The sequence below is a fragment of the Tachysurus fulvidraco genome, chromosome 23 (assembly GCF_022655615.1).
Source record: "Tachysurus fulvidraco isolate hzauxx_2018 chromosome 23, HZAU_PFXX_2.0, whole genome shotgun sequence".
NCBI lineage: Eukaryota > Metazoa > Chordata > Actinopteri > Siluriformes > Bagridae > Tachysurus > Tachysurus fulvidraco.
In genome coordinates this window covers 3,192,050-3,211,798 of record NC_062540.1, presented here as the reverse complement: position 1 = coordinate 3,211,798, position 19,749 = coordinate 3,192,050, and the positions used below count along the sequence as shown (strand labels likewise).

Here is a 19,749-nt window from a genome sequence, read left to right as displayed (position 1 = left end):
AAGGTGTCAAATATATTTAAAAAATGCTGAAATCGTATCTTAAATATATTAAATGAAACTCTGAAATCCGAAATAAAAATTCTTAAATTTATTGAAGTAGACAATTCTAAAATGTATCTAAAATCCTTATCATTCTAAAAGGTGACTTAAATATATTTTTAAAAAATTCGATAATATGTTTTAAAGATATTAAAAAAGAAAATTCTAAAATGTATCAACATTGATACAATTCTTAAATATATTTTCAAAAATGCTAAAATGTCTCTAAAATATGTTAAATAAAACATCTTAAAAATATGAAAGAAAAATTCCTAAATATGTCTTAAATATGTTGAAGTAGAAACTTCTAAAATGTATCTTAAATTTATCTAAAAAAAAAAGTTAACATTTCATCTTGAATAGATATTTTAACATGTATCTTAAATATATGAATTAACCAAAATAAAAAATAAAAAAATTGACACTTTAAATAAAGAGTATAACTGCATAAACCTTGTCAAGACAATTCTGCTCGTTGCAGTCATTAATAACCATGTGAATGACTCCTGTAATATCTCATCGATTGTGCACCTCACACCTAACTCTGGTTACAAACCAGCCAGCGTGTACAGTCTTTCCCAGGCAAGCTCACACAGTGCAGGGCAGTTAAACAATAAAGCACAGAGGGGGCTCACTTAATGAAGCAATTTGCAACACTAAGCGATTGCAAAAAAAAACAAAAAAAAACACATACAACAACAACTGCAGTAAGAACCAGGCTGTTAATCTTATGTCCCTCAGGCTACGAGGGCCGGAGCCAAAGCCACAGAGAAAGTGCCAGAGTTATCACCTTTAGATGTGACCGCAGGAGGAAGAAGCGAGCTCTTTGGAGTTTCTGGAGTTGGCCATGATTCAGCTTTGTGGCTGATGTGAGAAAGTGTTAACACACCTCTTATAATGGCTGTTAATGTAGTTTAAGGTACAGACGGTAAAGTACAGATCGGTTGTCAGTTTAACCTCCGTCATCTGACCTTTAAGCTCCGTGGAGCTTGTTGATGGAACGATGAAGGAAAAAACGAGACGACCTTTACAAAGTCAGTATAAAGTGTCTGTAGACACAAATTAACGCCTCTCACGTTTATTAAAATGTCAAAGAACAGGCTTTAATTGTGGATAAATCATGATATTACTCAGTATGTTCAAAATACAAAAAAATAATTTTTCTTCTGTTTCATTCGTCCAGAAGACATGAAAAAAAGACGGGGTTTAGGCGGTACGGAGTCCTTTCAGAATATTTCATCAAATGATTATAGTCTTTAAAAGAAGTACTACCAGTGTTCCTGGTTTAACATCAACACACACACACACACACACACACACACACACACACACACACACACACACACACACACACACACACACACCTCATTTTGCACTAAACAGAAGTGGTAAATGGCAGACTGTGGGCTGTTTGGGTTTTGGTTATGCGGGTATAATTTTTCCTTTTATGAATCAGACAGTGAGGAACAATACTGTAAAAACTTCGTCTAAAAATGAAATGGAGGGAAAATACTGAATTTTATCATTCAGAATACAATTTCAACAGCAGTATAGCTGCTTCCTGTCAGTTTGTAATGTTAAAAAATATATTTAAAGTTATAATAAAAATATCGATATCGCCACACTGTCTCAGAAAAGTGTAGTAAGAAATCATTTTATATATAGTTCATATTTCATTACACTATCACATTGCCTCGATTTTTTAGCACAGAACGTAATCGGTAATCAGGACAGGACCTGTAACAGCGTCATATTCAGTACAGAACAGTAAGTATTCAGTATACAGAAGAAAATCAAAACAGTTTCCAGTATAATAAAACTAATTCAGTACAGAATTCAGTATAATAAAACTAAATCAGTACAGAATTCAGTATAATAAAACTAAATCAGTACAGAATTCAGTATAATAAAACTAAATCAGTACAGAATTCAGTATAGAATGAAATCGGTACGGTATTCAATGCAAAATTACACAGTACTGATGACAAAACCTACAGTAAATAAGAACACATTTAAAAAGCGATTCAGTACACACCTGATAACAGCTCAGTATTCATTAAACGTGTTCAGTATAGAGCTTAGATCATTAGGGTCTAATGTCAGTGTTAAGTACAGTGTTCAGTCCAGTGTATAGTCTATTATTCAGGCCAGTATTCAGTATGTTGTTCAGTCCAGTGTTTACTACAGTGTTCAGTACAGTATTATGTCTAATGTTTAGTACAGAGTTCAGTGAAGTGTTAAGTACAGAGTTCAGTCCAGTGTTTAGTCCTGTATTCAGTCCAGTTTTTACTACAATGTTTCTTACAGTATTTGGTCCAGCGTTTAGTGCAGTGTTCAGTACTGTATTCAGTCCAATGTTTAGTACAGAGTTCAGTAAAGTGTTAAGTACACAGTTTAGTACACTGTTCAGTCCAGTGTTTAGTGCAGTGTTCAGTCCAGTGTTTAGTACAGTGTTCAGTCCAGTATTCAGTCCAATGTTTACTACAATCTTTAGTACAGTGTTCAGTCCAGTGTTTAGTACAGTGTTCAGTCCAGTATTCAGTCCAGTGTTTAGTACAGTGTTCAGTCCAGTATTCAGTCCAGTGTTTAGTACAGTGTTCAGTCCAGTGTTTAGTACAGTGTTCAGTCCAATGTTTAGTACAGAGTTCAGTAAAGTGTTAAGTACAGTTTAGTACACCATTCAGTCCAGTGTTTAGTACAGTGTTCAGTCCAGTATTCAGACCAGTGTTTAGTACAGTGTTCAGTCCAGTATTTACTACATTCTTTAGTACAGTATTCAGTCCAGTGTTTACTACAATCTTTAGTACAGTGTTCAGAGCAGTGTTTAGTACAGTGTTTTGTGACCATCCTCTTTATCAGTGTAACTGTACACAGTGGAGCTCTTACAGACTCTCTTCTCATTCACACCAACAAACATCATGTCTACATGCTCACAACATCACTGTCCTTTTCAGAACCTTTCACTTTCTAAACACTGGATAGTTCTGATTAAGTCCCGACTGACGGTTTCTCTGGATCGCTCTGATTTGTCTCACGTGTCACATGTTTAAATAAAGGTAATGTATCTGATCTGTGCTGCATTATTCAGTGTTCAGCCAGACGCCGTCCTGCCTGCAGCGCATCCTCCAGCACATCCTTCTCTTCCTGCTTAACACACAGGAATAATTGGCTGAAATTAAATGTGGACATGTTTTTGGCTGACAATGTCTGTCTGTCTGTGTGTGTGTGTGTGTGTGTGTGTGTGTGTGTGTGTGTGTGTGTGTGTGTAGTTGGTGGTGGGTATAAATGCCATCTGTGAATCGCTCTCTCGTCCTCTCTGTCTTTTCCTTTCCGTCTCTGATCGTGGAAGCATAGTGTCTTGGCGTGTGTGTGTGTGTGTGTGTGTGTGTGTGTGTGTGTGTGTGTGTGTGTGTGTGTGTGTGTGAAGACTCTTCATTAGCGTTCTTGTTCTCCTTCTGTTTCCTGAGATGGCACACACTGTCTCCAGAGAGAGAAGACCAGCCTGAAAACAAGAGTGTGTGTATGTTTTAGAGAGAGCGAGAGAGAGCGAGAGAGAGAGAGAGAGAGAGAGAGAGAGAGAGAGAGAGAAATAAAACAAACACCAGTGAAGTAATGGCATTCAGAACCAACAGCTGTCCAGGCCAAACCACAAACAAACACTTTTTCTCACACACACACTCTCACCTCCCACACAATCGGACATCTGCTTCCTCGCCTTAGCCTGGCCAAGCGAAACTGAGCAAAGCCGCAACATTTACTCAGACACCCCACTTCCTGTTTAAGGCCCAAAACACCACCACCTGATGCTGCTGTGCTACACACCTCGATCCATTCACAGATCTCTGATATTTATGAGTCGATCCAAAACGTCCTTCAGCTTTGTAACAGTTAAAATGTTTTTCCCTTGAGATGACTTTGGATTTGCGTTCGACTTCACGTTAAAGCCTACAGCGTAACCGTATGCAAACTCCTGATCATCTCGATGGAATAACATTTACATTTTACTGTTCAACATACTTAGTGGTTAATGTGTTGGTCTACCAACTGGAAGGTTGTGAGTTTGAATCCCAGATCCACCAAACTACCACTGTTGGGGCCCCTAAGCATCAGTTGTATATCTAGATAAGGGAGTCTTGTAAATGTAAGATGATCGTTTTTCACTTATGGAAGGAGTCTCCAGTGTCTGTGCTTTTTTCCTTTCCCACCAAGATGGAGGTGTTTCTGGTTTCTTGCTAACATAAAGCTGGGGTTTGATGACAGTGTGAGCTTCTGTAACACTATAAGCGTTAACTTGTGCAAATGAAAATGTAACTAGAAAAGGATAAAAAGTCCATTTTTTCCATCTTTGCAAACGGCCGTAATCTAAGAGGAATTTTGGACGTCCATACGTTATGGCATCGGGGAAAAAAATTCGACCCGGCAGTAGTTCAGGCTTCATCACGCACAACCGTGTCGTCGATTATTTTCACATAGCATGTCCTGAAGGGTGTCGCTACATGCTAAATACGTCGGCGTTTCGACACCGTGACACACGCATTTAATGACGGAGAAATTATAGCCATTTGTACAGTACAGCGAAGGCTGTTTTGTTTGATGTCTGCACTTATACTTTCCTTCTGGTCAACCATGAACACAAAACAAAACAAATAGCCCAGACGTAAAATTTGCACATGCAGACTAGTAATTTGTCCACCACTGTGTTTGGAAGGAAGTGCACAAGTTGCATAACTTTATAACCTCGATGCGTGGGCTAGAACGAGGAGCCGCGCCATAGCCCTGTCGGAAATACACAATCACTGGAGTTTTTAATATAAAGCAGGATATAAAATAAAACTCGGTACTCATGCCTTGAGTACTTATAGCGGATATGTTTGAGTCAAAAGTTAGTATTAATGTTTTTATAAAGTCATCCTTGCTCAGGCTTTGATCTCTTTATTAAGTAACCGTTACCGTAATAATCGTAGCGTTACAGCATCATCACCGTTTATGTTAGTTTAATATTCTCCAGATACGTAATAGAGAAAGTTGTTGTTTTGTTTACATTTTGGCTTTAAGGAGACAAAATGAGGTCAATCCTTGTTCCTTAAGCATTAGCACTACTGCACACCCGGACTAGCGTCAGCCTCGGACGTAAAGCCGACAATCCGTCACCTGGAAACAAATCCATCATTACGCTCTAGTTCCCACGTGGAAGAAGGAAGCAGTCTTGTTTACAGCTGTGATGATGAGCGCTTATAAGGTTCAGCTAAACTCTGAATTCTCCAAATGATGTGAAGTTCACAGGACTCGTTATATTTTATATATATTTTAACCTTCTTAAACGAACGTTAGAGGGTTTCACACAGGACTGTTTTTGTAGGAACATTAGGGGAAATTTTTAAGCCTTTAAACATGACTCTGAACAAAACAAACCGATTGGTTGCTTCACATGTCAGTCAGATGCCATCTTGGGTGGTTTCTAGCCAATAAAAGACGCTAGGCGAGACTCCTCCTTTCAATGCCGCTGTTTTTAAAACACACTTAAGATGTGTTGTCATTTTGTATTAAAATGAAGAACATAACTGGGTTGTAATAACTCTTGCTGGATAAGAAACTGTGCAACACTTAAGTCAGCTGGGGTTGTTGCTCTTTTGGCTGCTCTTTGTTTCAGGGTCACCACAGAACATCATCTGGTCCGTATGTTTAATTTGGCACAGATTTTACACAGGATGACCTTCCTGACACAAACCTCTCATTTCATCCAGGCTTGAGATCAACTCTGAGAGTCTGAGGTTTAGCTCTTTTGTTGCTCGGCTAGCTCCCTGCCTGGAAATCGAACCCAGGCCACGGCAATGAGAGCACAGTATCCTGCCGCTGGACCACCAGGAGGCTCCTTATATCAACTCGGGTAATTAGTGTAATCTCTCAGGCTTTAGTTTTAGTGCGCGGGCGTATAAGCGTATCGTCCATCTTTTGCTTTTAGGCAAAGAGTTAGCAATTTAGGTAATAATGAGCCATCTGTTTGTGATCAAGCTGATGTGCAGTCCTCATGTCTGTTTCCATGGTTTGTGGAACAAAAAGCCTGTGCTATTAAACGGCGAGAACGAGCAGGAAAAGTCGAGTTATGGTAGGAAGAATATAACAATTCCTGAGGTTACATTCAGGCTAATAAGCTAGTCACTTGGAGAGTAGCTGTCGGTGTCTCAGGGGTGTGGACAAACGGTTGTACACAAATCTACAGCATACAACACATTATAATATAGATTTTTTTTTATTCAAGCTATAAAATTTACACGACATTTACCTGTTCAAACTTCGAATTCGTAACGCAAGCTACATGCTAGCTACAATTACACTCACCAGAGGCAAGAACGCTAGCTTTGTTTATTTATTTATTTTTTCTCTAACAAAACATTTAGAGTAGCGTAAGTAGGGAATTGCTAAAAACGTCGATCTAGTGTCGGCGGTCGCTTAAATCGAAGCTACGGTGTAGATGGCTGCATTGGGATTGGGCTCCCGCGGGACCCAACGCAAATCTCACGGGAGCGGGCGGTTTCACCTTTGCCCTGGGCGGGAGTGGGCGGTCAGAAAATTTTGCTGGAAATCCGCGGGACCCGGTGGGACTTGGCGTGTAGCCTAATAATAAGAATGGAGTCAGCGGGAGCGGGCGGGTGCGGGTTTATAAAAACAGTCCCGCGCAGTGGAGCCCTGTTTTTATAAACCCGCACCCGCCCGCTCCCGCTGAATTTCTGACCAGGACCGCCCGCACCCGCAAGCTGCGTGTTCCACTCCCGCCTGCCCCCGCAATGTTTGTGTCCACTCCCGCCCACTCCCGCGGATTTTTTCTTGAGAGCTTGTGAAAATTTTCATTGTATACAAATGATCAGACTAATTATTAGTTCAGGCTAATGTCTAGAATAACAGAATTAAACATGATTGCATTTAAATAAGATCAAAATTAAAAAATAAATAAAATTAATACTAATGCTAATACAAATCTTCTTCTCAACGTTCTTATTATTAGGCTACACGCCAAGTCCCACCGGGTCCCGCGGATCTCCCGCAAAATTTTCTGACCGCCCACCCCCGCCCGGGGAAAAGGTGAAACCGCCCGCTCCCGTAAGATTTGCGTTGGGTCCCGCGGGAGCCAAATCCCAGTGCAGCCCTCTACCGCGCAGGGCTCTACTATGGTGTGCTTTTGTTTCCACTCTCGCTCTTTTCAGAACGAACGTTTACAACAATGTTTTAGTCTAAATGAAAAAACGTGTTATTTTCAACTGTTTATCCCTATAAACAAAATAAATAGAGAGTTGCGGGAGAACATTGAAAACCACCGAGAAAGATGGTGAACAATTCTTTACAAGGAGATCAGTATATAATCATAATATAATTAAATATAAACCCTCATGTTTTTTGTTTACTTTTCACAATAACAGCGTTAATGTCCCGACGTTAGAACGGAACCTTTCGTTCGTTTCAGAGAGTCCCAGCAGCACAAGAAACCTGACCTCAGAAGTATTTGGCACCCTGTCAACCCGCCCCTTTCTGACCACTTGCCTCCAAAAGTATTGACACCCTGTCTATCTGCTTGCACCCAAAAGTATCGACGCCCCTTTCCGACCACTCCTCTCAGAAAAGTATTGGCACCCTGTAGATTCACTTGCAGGCAAAAGTATTGGCACCCTCGTCTGTCCACGCAAGGACAAACTTTGGCCCACTAGCATTTTTATTCAGGTAATGTACATGTTTAGTTCTTTATGCTGTAGATGTTTCAGATTTTTTTTTTTTTTTAAAGAGCCATTTTGTTTTTTTGTTGGATCATCCAAGATCCCTCTCTCTCTCTCTCTCTCTCTCTCTCTCTCTCTCTCTCTCTCTCTCTCTCTCTGTCTCCAATATTTATATACACACAGACCCCTCACTATTTGGAACACACAATTAAAGCACGTTTTATATAGTCATATTTCCTTCATGTATATAAAAGACACCTTTTAGTTGAATTTATATAAAAAAGTTCCTTTCCAGTGAACTCTGGGCTTCAGCTCATTATTTCCCAGAAGTGTTAGTTGACACGAGCCAACATTGTAACAGTCTCAGCGAGCATGTCGAACACACCCTCCTGGAAGCATGCACATTGTATTCGTGTGTCTCATCTTACCGACTTCACCTTCAACCTCCATCTCTCCTGCACCAGCGGCAACTCTGCAGCTCTCTCTCTCTCTCTCTCTCTCTCTCTCTCTCTCTCTCTCTCTCACTCTCACTCACACACACGTACACACACACACCCACACACACACACACACACACACACACACACACACACATATGCAGACATAATGGACTCCTGCAGCACAGTGGAAAATGATCAATTTAGTGGGGGCTGAATTGGCGAGGTTGTCATAACGACGGAGAAAACAGTAAGCATTTCGTGTTTGTAAAGCAACAACAAAACGCTCCGTAGATCCTGATGTTCTGCATTAACCGTAAGACTACAAAAACCACTCGGTAGTTATTTTTGTGCACCTCCGGGCTCCGGATAATGACAGGATCTGTGCTGGGAAGCTGTCAAGCATGTGTATGTTCATGGTTAAAACAAGGTGAAGAACACTTAAACTGGTCTAGAGGCCTTGCGTTTAGATCTGTAACTATTTATAGTGTGCATCTCACATCTAAATGGGGATCCCTTGTTACGGTTTTTTGTCCAAAGTGGTTTGTTTGGAGCTCCTTGACGGTCTGCTTCACTTCCAGCGAACTTCTCCAAGGAAATCAAGCACAAAGCGACGAAGGCGTTTCTTTTGTCCTCTGGTTGTCATTAGCAGTCATCAAGTCCCCAATATGGCAACATTTTCCCAAAATGTTCCGAAAACGATTGTCAGTGAAGAGTTTTATTACAGGGCTGTTTTGCTCACGTAACCGCAAAATCATTCCCGAACTGGGCCGAAGTTATAGGAGAGCGATTGTTGATTATCCGGCTTTATAGCCGTTTCATGTTATGAGGAGAGAGTCACATGAAGGCAGTGTGAGATGGGATGTACCATAAAATGTTTGTCGTGTGATTAAAAACGAATGCTAGTGAACTATAAAGCAAAACCTGATTCACCCTTTTGAAAGAAATGAAGCTGCTCCTCCGTGTCACATGAGTCCCAGCGTTAGGTGAAGCTTGACTCAGCCAGCATGTCAAGCAGCTATAGGATTTGAATAATTAAGTATGCAAGCTTGGATTGACAAGCTGTGTGAGCTCAGCTAAAAGGTTTCTGGAAAGGCAGAGAAAGTGCACTCCAGCTTCCACTTTCTTTCACAACTGCTTAATTAGGAGAAAGTAGTGAAGGAAAATTGATGGTTTGAGATGAGGGGGTGGCGTAGCGCTTAGCAAGTTTCACCTCCAGCGTGTGTGTGTGTGTGTGTGTGTTGTGTGTTGTGTGTAGTTTGTATGTTCTCCCCACACTTCAGGGGTTTTCTCTTGGTTCACATATTTGCTGACTGTCGATTTTAAATTGTTTGCAGTGTGTGAATGTGTGTATGTGTGTGCGATTGTGATTGGGGAACCTTGTATAGGATGTCCCCTAACTTGTGCCCCGAGTCCTCTGGGATAGACTCCAGCGTTCAGCGTAAGATAAACGCCACAGAAAATAGATGAATGGATGGAAACGAGATTAGCTTCTTGTCACTTTTCTCCTGAAAAACTCCTGAAACTTCATGTTAGGTTACAGATACAGAAAGCACAAAACCCCTTCTTTACCTCTGGGTGTTTTTAATATACACTCACACTGGAGACTCCTTGCATCATCGCTACATAAACACATAAATATAAACTTTGCTCTCGGTTTAACCGACACACTGGGGTTTACCGCCGCGTTAGGATTACGCTATCGATACGAGCGGTCTGTTCACAATCTAATTTACAATCGAATCTAATCTCCGGTGTGAAACGGCTCGGGTACGAAAATAATACAGAAGATATTCGTTACCATCATTTTACCCCGAGGCTGTTTACTCGCTCACACACTCGCAGTGTGAACTTTGGCACATTTTTATTCTAGGCATGAAAAAAACAAAACAAAACAAAAACGTGACGGCTGAACATAATGTCAACATCGGTCTGATCTTAAGGATAATAAACGTTAACTCGGTTTACTGTAACTTCCGTGATTATAATGTATGACTTTGTGATTTGTGAAATTAAACTCTTTTTACTCTTGGTACTACTTTATATTTATTAGGTTACTCTTCCCTCTTAGTTCTTGCTGCTTCCAGGAGTCGTTTCATGCTTGATCGTGTCACTATATATATATATATATACCGTCCTGAACACCTTAGAAGTTTGTGAACGTTATGGCCGTGAGAGCAGCGAGAAAAACAGGAACGAGGCGTTTATCTCCTTTCTGTCTTCCTGCAGGGAGGCGATTTAAGTGAGGGAGGATTCGTCACACCGTCTTTCTGTGATCATGCATTGATTTGATCTGATCGTCAATTAAAGAACAAACAACGATGATTTTGAGAGCGGCTGTGGATTGATCTCTTTCTCTCTCTCTCTCTCTCTCTCACTCTCTCACACACACACACTCACACGCAAATAATTTTCCGAATGCCTTTTAGCTCTTGACAGATTCGATTTGAGCTTCCTAAATAAAAAGCTCATCCATTATATATTGAAACGTGATCACGTTATCTAATTTCACTCGAGCCAGTTAGTATGGCTAATTCTACGATCGCCGAGGCTCAAAACATCCACGATAATTAACAAATAAATTAGGACCATTTTTATAATTGTTTTCTATAATTCTTCAGTCAAAATATTTTTTCAATAGCTTGTTCATTTCATTGTACTCTGTGCAATGGACAACACCAAAGCAAATTGTACTTCTTTCCAGATATATCTCTTACACTCTATGTATTCATCATGTTTTTGACGTTTCCAGGATGTTTCTGGAACATGTGTAAAATTTAGGGTGAGTCCAGAGGAAGGGATTTGAATTCGGTCCCAAATTGAATGTGAAACACTGGAGTAGGTTAAAAAGCCAGCGATGAGATAATTCCTCCGATCGCACACCGAGGCTAAGCGTGAGTCTGTAAGAAGGGTAATTGTAAAAGACAGGTCGCTGAACTCTGTGGTTTAAGGCTGTCAGAAGGAATTTTACTCTTCAATAATGCTAAAAAAAAAAGAAATAAATACCGAGCTGTATTTGTCACAAAAATATAATATGCCTGTTTTTCTGGTAATATTGGTGTATTTTCTCTTCCCACATACAGTGAGTCAGCAGTCCATCAGTGTGCTAATTATCCCTTTAATTACCAAAACCACTAAAAGTGTTTGAAAGTTATAAATATGAATATTTATTAACTCTTTTTCCCCAGAGTTGTGTATTTGTTCAGCATCGAATGTCTTCGTCATGTCTCTTTCCACAGCGGAGGTTAATATGAAAGAAGTTGTTCATAAGGAGCTCAAATTTGTCATCGTCCATTAAAAATGAGTGTAAGGTAATCAAGAGAGGGAAAAAACACACTTCTGACACTGATAGACAACAGAGTCCTGAGTCATTTTTGCAGCTTTGAGGACAGAGAGTCCTGAGTCATTTTAGATCAGACTTATCATTTCAGTTTACTAGTAAAAAAGAATTGATGTATTAATACAGATATGTTCTGAAATCCAGGGGGTGGCACGGTGGCTTAGTGGTTAGCACGTTTCACACCTCTAGGGTTGGAGGTTTGATTCCCGCCTCCGCCTTGTGTGTATGGAGTTTGCATGTTCTCGCCGTGCCTCGGGGGTTTCCTCCGGGTACTCCGGTTTCCTCCCCGGTCCAAAGACATGCATGGTAGGTTGATTGGCATGGTAGGTGTGCCCTGTGATAGGTTGGCACTCTGTCCAGGGTGTATCCTGCCTCGATGCCCGATGACGTCTGAGATAGGCACAAGCTCCCCGTGACCTGAGGTAGTTCGATAAGCTGTAGAAAATGAATGAATGAATGAATGAATGAATGAATGAATGAATGAATGAATGAATGAATGTTCTGAAATCCTATTCACGTCTACCATCATGAAGAGCACTCAGACTTTTCAAAACCATTGAACTGGTCCTCAAACTTCCTGTCAAGGTCACTGTATTTCTGTAGATCCAAAACTCTGTATCTCTGAACAACGATGATCCAATACTTTTGCAACTTGCTGGAGATAAACTGCCAATTTTGCTTTACAAGGTTCCACAGCAGCGATCACCGATCACAGATAGTTTTGGGTTTACCTTGTTGTTGTAGGTTGAGGAGATTCGGTTTCTCTGCTATCTTCTGCTACATCTGTCAGGAATGCAAGGTCAAGCAGCAAAACCAGTGATGAAACAATAGGGTTTTGTTTTTATCCCTTGATTCTATGCCACGAAGGTTTTGATTTCATTTAGAAAGGAAAGAAAAACCTGTCGTATCATACATTTAGAGTCGTTTGTGTCGTACAGCCTCGGTTCGAACGATGATGTCGACGGTTCATGTTCTGTTATCAGCCACTAATTTATCAGCGGATGTGCTTCTTGTAGGCGACTTGTATTCCAGACGTCTATCGTCTTTTGGGCTGCGAACCGTTTGCACCTTGTCCCGTGTCCCGTTCCAGCTGTCTCATCACATCTGCAGACATCGCAGACTCCTGTACTGTATATTAGCAAAACCTATTAGCAAAAGAGTTGTTCAGCTTTTTAATTACAACACTTCCTTTCCTTTAATGTACAGTACAGTTGCAGTCACCATTTCCTGTACCATCGCTGGCACCACTTCCTTCCTTTAGCATAGTGAACCAAGCTTGGTGTCTTCATGCAATTCATTCAACCTTGTCTTTCTGGAATTTGCTTTGAACTGGAGATGTTTTCCGAATGCGCCGATTGGACCACAGATGACATTCTTCACAGATGACATTCTTCACAGATGACATTCTTCATGGAAATAATATGTTTTCGGCCTTCGTTCATCGAGATTTTATTCTGAACAAAGCCGAATAAGCTCGTCAATGCTGCCTTACATGAGCTCAGTCTTTATAATACACTCTAACTGTTATGCCTATTTATTTGACAAATCTGACTTCATTTCATTGAAATCTGATGATGTAATCTATGTAATCACATTGTATACGGATTGAAATGGGATTTCAAATCGATTGTCGGATTTTGTATTTTTGGTCATATATAAACACATGAAGGGAACCGCTAGCTAGCGAGCGGCGCACTCGAGAAGCCGGCGATAGAGCAATCGGCGACAAAGCGAGAACTTTTCTGTTGTGGCGATCAGGTAATCTACTTTATCTATTGTTTCAATCAACATTTCAATTCAATCTAAATCAAGTTTATTTCAAAACTAACTGGAAAAAACAGCAGGAGTCGACCAGAGCGCCGTAGAACTGGATGCAGTACAATAATGAAAGAAATTACAAGTTCACACACTTTGCAGTACAATAATGAAAGAAATTACAAGTTCAAACCCAAGCCATCAATGAATCATTCAATACAAAATAACATGTTTCGTCTGTAGTCCGTGTACGGTTTTCTACGATCCTGATCCCACTTAAACACACTTACGTGCCTTTTGTTGTACACACAGCTGAAATGTTGCTCATTGTTATTTTTTTTTCTCCCTCACAAGTTCACGCAGGCAAAATCTTTATCTCCATCTGTTGATGTGATCGACTTGCCGGTCCTCTTTAACTCCCAGAAAAAGAAAACCGCTAGCCTGATATTATACTTCATTATACTTTTAGAAGTATAAAAGTTCACGTACTGCTTTATTATACACTTTTGCTTTGTTATCATTCGAACTTACGGTTAAACACAGTACACATAAAGTGCTGTAATAGGAAAACGGCCAGAAGATGTGATGTCATGAGGCGGAGTTACTCTATCTGTTTTTTTTTTTGTTTTTTTTAATTGATTAAACAATGATGTGTTGTACTTTTTATGCATTTATAGTTCCATTTAATGTAACGAGTTTGTTCCCGTTATCACTTAATATTAAAGCAGCTATAAAGTCGATAAACATAAACGAACTTCTGCTTTATATCGGCAACATTCAACCACCGTAAGGAGAATTTCTTGTTGCTATAGAAACGTAAACAATTTTGCCAGTACTACAGGGAAAATGAATCAATTTTCTCTCAACCAATCAGAATGAAGAATTCATTGGACATGAAATAACTCGTATGTGTGGAATTTCACTGGTCACTTGTTTCCCACAGGAACTGCTGCACAGAAGTTTGTGTGTGTGTGTGTGTGTGTGTGTGTGTGTGTGTGTGTGTGTGTGTGTGTGTGTGTAACACTATCTCTGTGTTGATTTTTAAGCCTCAGGAGTTCAAGCATTTATCCATCATTAAGAATCATTAAAGGAGATTCTGCTGATCTTGCTAATGATGCTGGACGTGTCGGTGTCACCACCAGCGCGAGCGGCGGAAATTACAAAACGACTACGACATATAGGTTCTTCAGGTGGTTCTGAGTAGAATCCTACAACAGTTTGACTTCCTGGAGTAGATCACTGGCTAAGAGGTCTTTTTTTTAATGACGAAAACCCAGTTCGCAACTTGATGTTGATTATTTTCCTACAACAGCACATCCTGATGCGTTTATTCCTTACATTACACAAAAAAAATGTCATACTTTTATCCGCTTATGGTTATATTTAATGTTGTGGAACATACAATAACACTTCCTAATTAAACAGCCAAAGTCAGTGATATAAAGCTCTGACACTGGAGATTCCTTTCTGATAGATAGATAGATAGATAGATAGATAGATAGATAGATAGATAGATAGATAGATAGATAGATAGATAGATAGTTAGATAGATAGATACATAGATACATAGATACATAGATACATAGATAGATAAACATACAGTATATTGACTTTCTCATGTACAAGCTATTACTATAGAAATGATAACAACAAACGCATTCATTTAAATCTGTATCATAAATTTGTCAGCTGTTGCAGAATCATAATCAACGCCCTCTTGACCAATCAGAAGTGAGAATCCAGCTGGGTGTGGTTTGATTCGCTAGTCGATTTGCGTACATTACTTAGAATAACTGCATCATATTTATTTTATTCTTAGCAGCTTTGAGGATATTTACGGATCCCATAAATCACTTCGCGTTAATGCCTCGTGTCAGCGACGGGATCGTTTTAAGCTGAAAGGATATTTCCTCCAGATGCTTTGATTCCGTAATAAATCCTGACACGTTTATTTTTTCAGATCACAGCCGTGTTTTTTTTTCCTTTCCTGACTCACTTGTTTCTGATTTGCTCAAGTCATTTTTTTTTTAAACACAACGCATGTCGTCCTTAATTGTTCGGTAATTAATAATCTGATTTGTGTAAAACATGCAGAGGTTTGGAAAGCGGCGAATTACGGAACACAGAAACAGCCGAGCAGCAGAGCGACAAATTTTTTCTCCTCTAGCTCAGGATGGAGGGCCCCTCATACCACTTTCAACCGCAAAGCAGCTCTTTTTTTTTTTTGTTTTTCTTTTTTTCTCCCCCCCCCCCCCCTTCTACTTTTTTGTTCGGCTGCCAGCTCCGCGGCGGCCTTTTTCATTTCCCACCAGCGCCGAAGAACAAGGTCCAAAGTTCAGAGTCGTGTGCAGATCTAGGGCATTTGGAAACGCTCCCCCTCTCCGCTTCTCACAGGTAGTCTGGATGTTTTTTGCCCCTTCCCAGGCTTTTCTGGCCTTAACTTTATTTGGGTTGTGGAGCAGCTCCGAGGCGATGCGCTACCATGAAGCCTACGGACCAGATTAGATTTATGAGCAAAACACAATTTTAGAGTTATTGTGTAAGTGAAGTTAGGCCCCGAGCAGGGTTGCTACTCAAAGCTGCCGGTTACAAATATTTCATTTCATTGTAAAATAATGGTTCGAGGGTTCAGGCTTTGGCTTGATGATACTGGGAATTTTTCTTCCTGGATAGGGGTGAAGATTATTTTTTAAAAGAAATCAAAAACTTTTCTAAAAGTGTTTTTTATTTGTAAAAAGTGAAACTAATTCTCAGAGTTAATCAAGTGTCAAGTGTTTACATTATATAATGTAGTGAAATGGTTTATGATGGTCCTCTTGGTGTACGAGTAATAATAATGATTTGTTTTTTCTCTTATTGTCCAATTCTGAATCTTCTCTCTCTCCCTCTCTCTCTCTCTCTCTCTCTCTCTCTCTGAATCTTTCTCTCGTTCCCTTTGTATCTCCTAAGCAATGTCCTTTTTCTCAAGCTTAGCTGCTGAACATGTTCCTGATTGATTAGTTATTTGTTTTTCTTTTAAGTTCACACCAACGACGTCCTGAAAACTGACGGAAAAAGACATTAAATGGAAACGATTCACAAAAACGAAGAGAAAGTAAAACGCACCGCACCGTATGTTAATATTTGGAAGGTTAATATTATAATACTGTGAAATTCAGATATTTTTAGACTCCTTTTAAGAACGGCTGAATCGCTTCGCCGTACGACAGAAGCCTTATCGATTCATCACATAGCATCAAAAACCGGTTTAGCCGCTGTGGGTCCGTGGCTCGCTCTGTCACAACGATATAATGAGCAAATTAATAAATACATGGTTTTGAAAGAAAAAAAAAAGAGTTTGAAAAGCAGAAGCACTGCGTATTAAAAGCACTTCATTAAAATAGCGAGTTCCGTCCCATGGTCATCGTTTACCACAAAATAACCGTGGTGCATTCCGAGCACGACCATTAAAATGTAACTAGAAACGGCAGCGGATTAGCCTAGCTATTCATTTCGGTAAATCTCTGACTCAACGCGAAGACGTCTTGACCTTGGGATGTGGGAATGATCGTCTTAACAGAAGGATGTTGTGGAGGCACCGTGTGACGTGGAAGGGAAGACGACACGACGCGTGTTTACAGACGCTAACACGCTTCATCCGTTCCCTCTGGCTTTATTCCCGTTCGCGATCGCCTTACAGCAGCTGCACTCTGACACGCTGGCGCTGTCTTTTCACGACGTGGCGCTTTAATAACTGCCTTGTTGTGGCGCGCACGGTTTCTTACCTGCTTTTCAAAGGTTCTACTGTAAACACAATCCTGCTTCTTATCTGTCTTTGGTTTAATGAGTAAACAAAACACAGCCTGTGACCTGAAGGACGATAAAAACGGATGAACTTTAAACTACAATTTTGACATCACGCTCCATGAGATTTGGTGTCGATCAGAATAACTGATCCGATTATTTATTTATTTTCGATACATTTTCTCTAACGGCAGATCTGACAGCCGTCACGGCTTCGAGGCAAATCACGGGTTAACGTAGATCCGCTCATCGTTTCTATAGTAACCACTCATTCGCAGGTATTTGATGGTGTAAGCTACACGGAAAAAATATTGTAAAAAGTATATAAATACAGTCTGCTTTAATATGGAGACATTTATGTAAAACAATTTATTTGAAGGAGTCTCCAGTTTTAGCTTTGATAGAGTTTTGCTAACATGGCATCGCGTGTGTGGTGTGTGTGTGTGTGGTGTGTGTGTGGGTGTTTCAAGAGAGAACAAAATAGACACAGCGATCACGTGGGTGTAAAATAGTTCTTTGAGGTTTATAGACTTTGCGCTCGTGCCAGGAAAATTATTTATTATTTGAAGAAACGTAATAAGTCAACCGATACGCCGAGGCTTTGATTTTGTTTGGGGTTATCTTTAAATCCCGAGCCATAAAAACTTTCATTAAATTTCAGTCAACACTTTTCTGTCATAAAACAAAGGCACGTTGACGTCTCAAAAAAAACAAGAAAGAAAAAAGTGCTCGAGCAGCAGCTACAAGATCAGCAAAGATAAAACCTTACTTTATCTCTACCAAACAAATATTTAAATATACTTTAAATGGTTTGATTATGTTTAAATAAACAAATTAAATGTTTGATAAATCATGCAAATAAGATCACGTGTTTTTTTTTCTTAAATTCCTCCAGGTTCCTAAAACACTACACATTTCTACACATGAGATAAACTTACTACATTTTAATACTTTTAAATAGAACAACTCATAAACAACTCGTAAACATAAACAACTCATTCGTATTTACATCTTAATACGTAATAATAAAAAAGTCACTTATTTCTAGCATTTTAAATAATGCAGTGACCTGAACGGAGCTTTTACAAAATGAAATAAACTTCGATTTTCAGGTTTACTAAGTCAAATTTTATATTTATATTTAATTACTTATATTTCAACAGTTAGTTAAACTTTAATAAACACTCGAATTTATGTTTACGTAAACAGTTTAGTTATATTTATGTTTTAGTTAAACAGCTCAAAGCGACGGTTACGAGTCCTATAAACAATTAACTTTTTTTTATTTTTTTTACGGCTTACGAGTTATAAACATCGTATATATGTAGTGTAAATAAATAAATAAATAAATAAATAAATAGATCTTAACAAATGAATTACTTTTTTCAGAGCTTTACAAATGCTCTGTGTGTGTGTGTGTGTGTGTGTGTGTGTGTGTGTGTGTGTGTGTGTGTGTACAGTAATAATATTGTCGTAAGGTTTTTAAGGCTCTTTTGTTATGTGCTGAGTGGTTACTCTTTCAGCGTGACTCCACTTAGCTCTATACGTTTAGAGACGCAGGGGTGCTGAAAAACAGGCCAACTCCGACTGCGCTGACAGAAAATTAGTTCGCCTGCAGTGATGTTGGAAGTGCTGGTGTATGTTGGCCCGTAGCCGTGGACCCGCTTCGGCATTCCAGCCCATTCCAGAGCTGCATACCATCGGGTTATGTAACAGTCATGTGATTCGAAAATGACTTTGAAAAGAGGGAAGTCTCTGGGCCTCTCGAGATTCCTGCCAAAACCACTGTTTTGCTTCTCCAATTTCTGCCAGTGTATCTGATTACCGAGCTGTGTAAGCAAAGTTCACAAATCCACCTTGCATGCAAATTTGTGTAGTAACTTTTGCCAGATTTAAAACTTAGAAGCAGGTCCCGAGCAGGATGCTATCTGTCGTCCACATGTGTGTGTTAAACTCCGTCTGATGATGTAGCGTGCAACGAAGAGAGCGGCTTAAACATCACGCTTTTTTGTGCTTTGTGAGTTGTGTAATATTTTCAAAAAGCGAGTTCAATAGTTGATCGTTTTATTTATGTAAAATAAAACCAAGCACTGCTGACTGCACTCCTGGAATTTGGAGGTTATTTTTAAGGCTATTTTTCTCAATTGTTCAAAACTGTAGATGGAATTTGATGCATTTTTGACATAAAAGGGAGCAAATTGTTTACTAATCTTTTTAAAGAATGGATGTTGTGATAAGTTTTTAAGCTTCTGGGAAGAATTTGGCTTTTGGATTGAATGTATTGAATCTGTTTTGTTTTGTTTTCCCTGTAATTTTGTGCACAAATGATTTTGCAGCTTGTGTCTGTCAGTAAACAAAAGGCCACAGTCTGGTCTTTACCAGGCGAATGTGCATGAATGTGAATGTGTGTAAATGTGCAAATGCATGAGTTTGTTCCAGCTCCGCTGTGTGAGCTGTTCTAACCTCTCAGTGTGGAAAACAGCCTGATGGCTTCCAGGAAGCTGTGGTCGCTTCGGCACGGCCCCCTTCCATTACTGCAGCTGGTGCCGTCGGTCTCGGCGTCACTCTTCGTGGAACTCATGCCTTTAATGACTGAGGCTTGCGCTCACGTTCCAGATCTGTCTATTTACTCTATTACGCTCGCTGTATATCTCTCGTGCGAGATGACCGCTCACATACTCACATTCAT

At 39.8% G+C, this 19,749-nt stretch overlaps 1 protein-coding gene across 2 annotated transcripts in view; it reads left to right on the top strand.

The window, feature by feature from the left end:
* The window catches only part of vdra (vitamin D receptor a), a 52,216-nt gene that overhangs the window by 10,049 nt on the left and 22,418 nt on the right, over nucleotides 1–19,749 (top strand). The window contains exon 1 of one of the 2 annotated variants that reach the window (XM_047807049.1): nucleotides 18,588–19,077. The exons of the other annotated variant lie outside the window; for it this stretch is intronic. The gene's annotated coding sequence lies outside the window, so the exon portion shown is untranslated. Of the gene's footprint in view, nucleotides 1–18,587; nucleotides 19,078–19,749 lie in introns of those variants that run through there. 2 annotated transcript variants of the gene reach the window in all.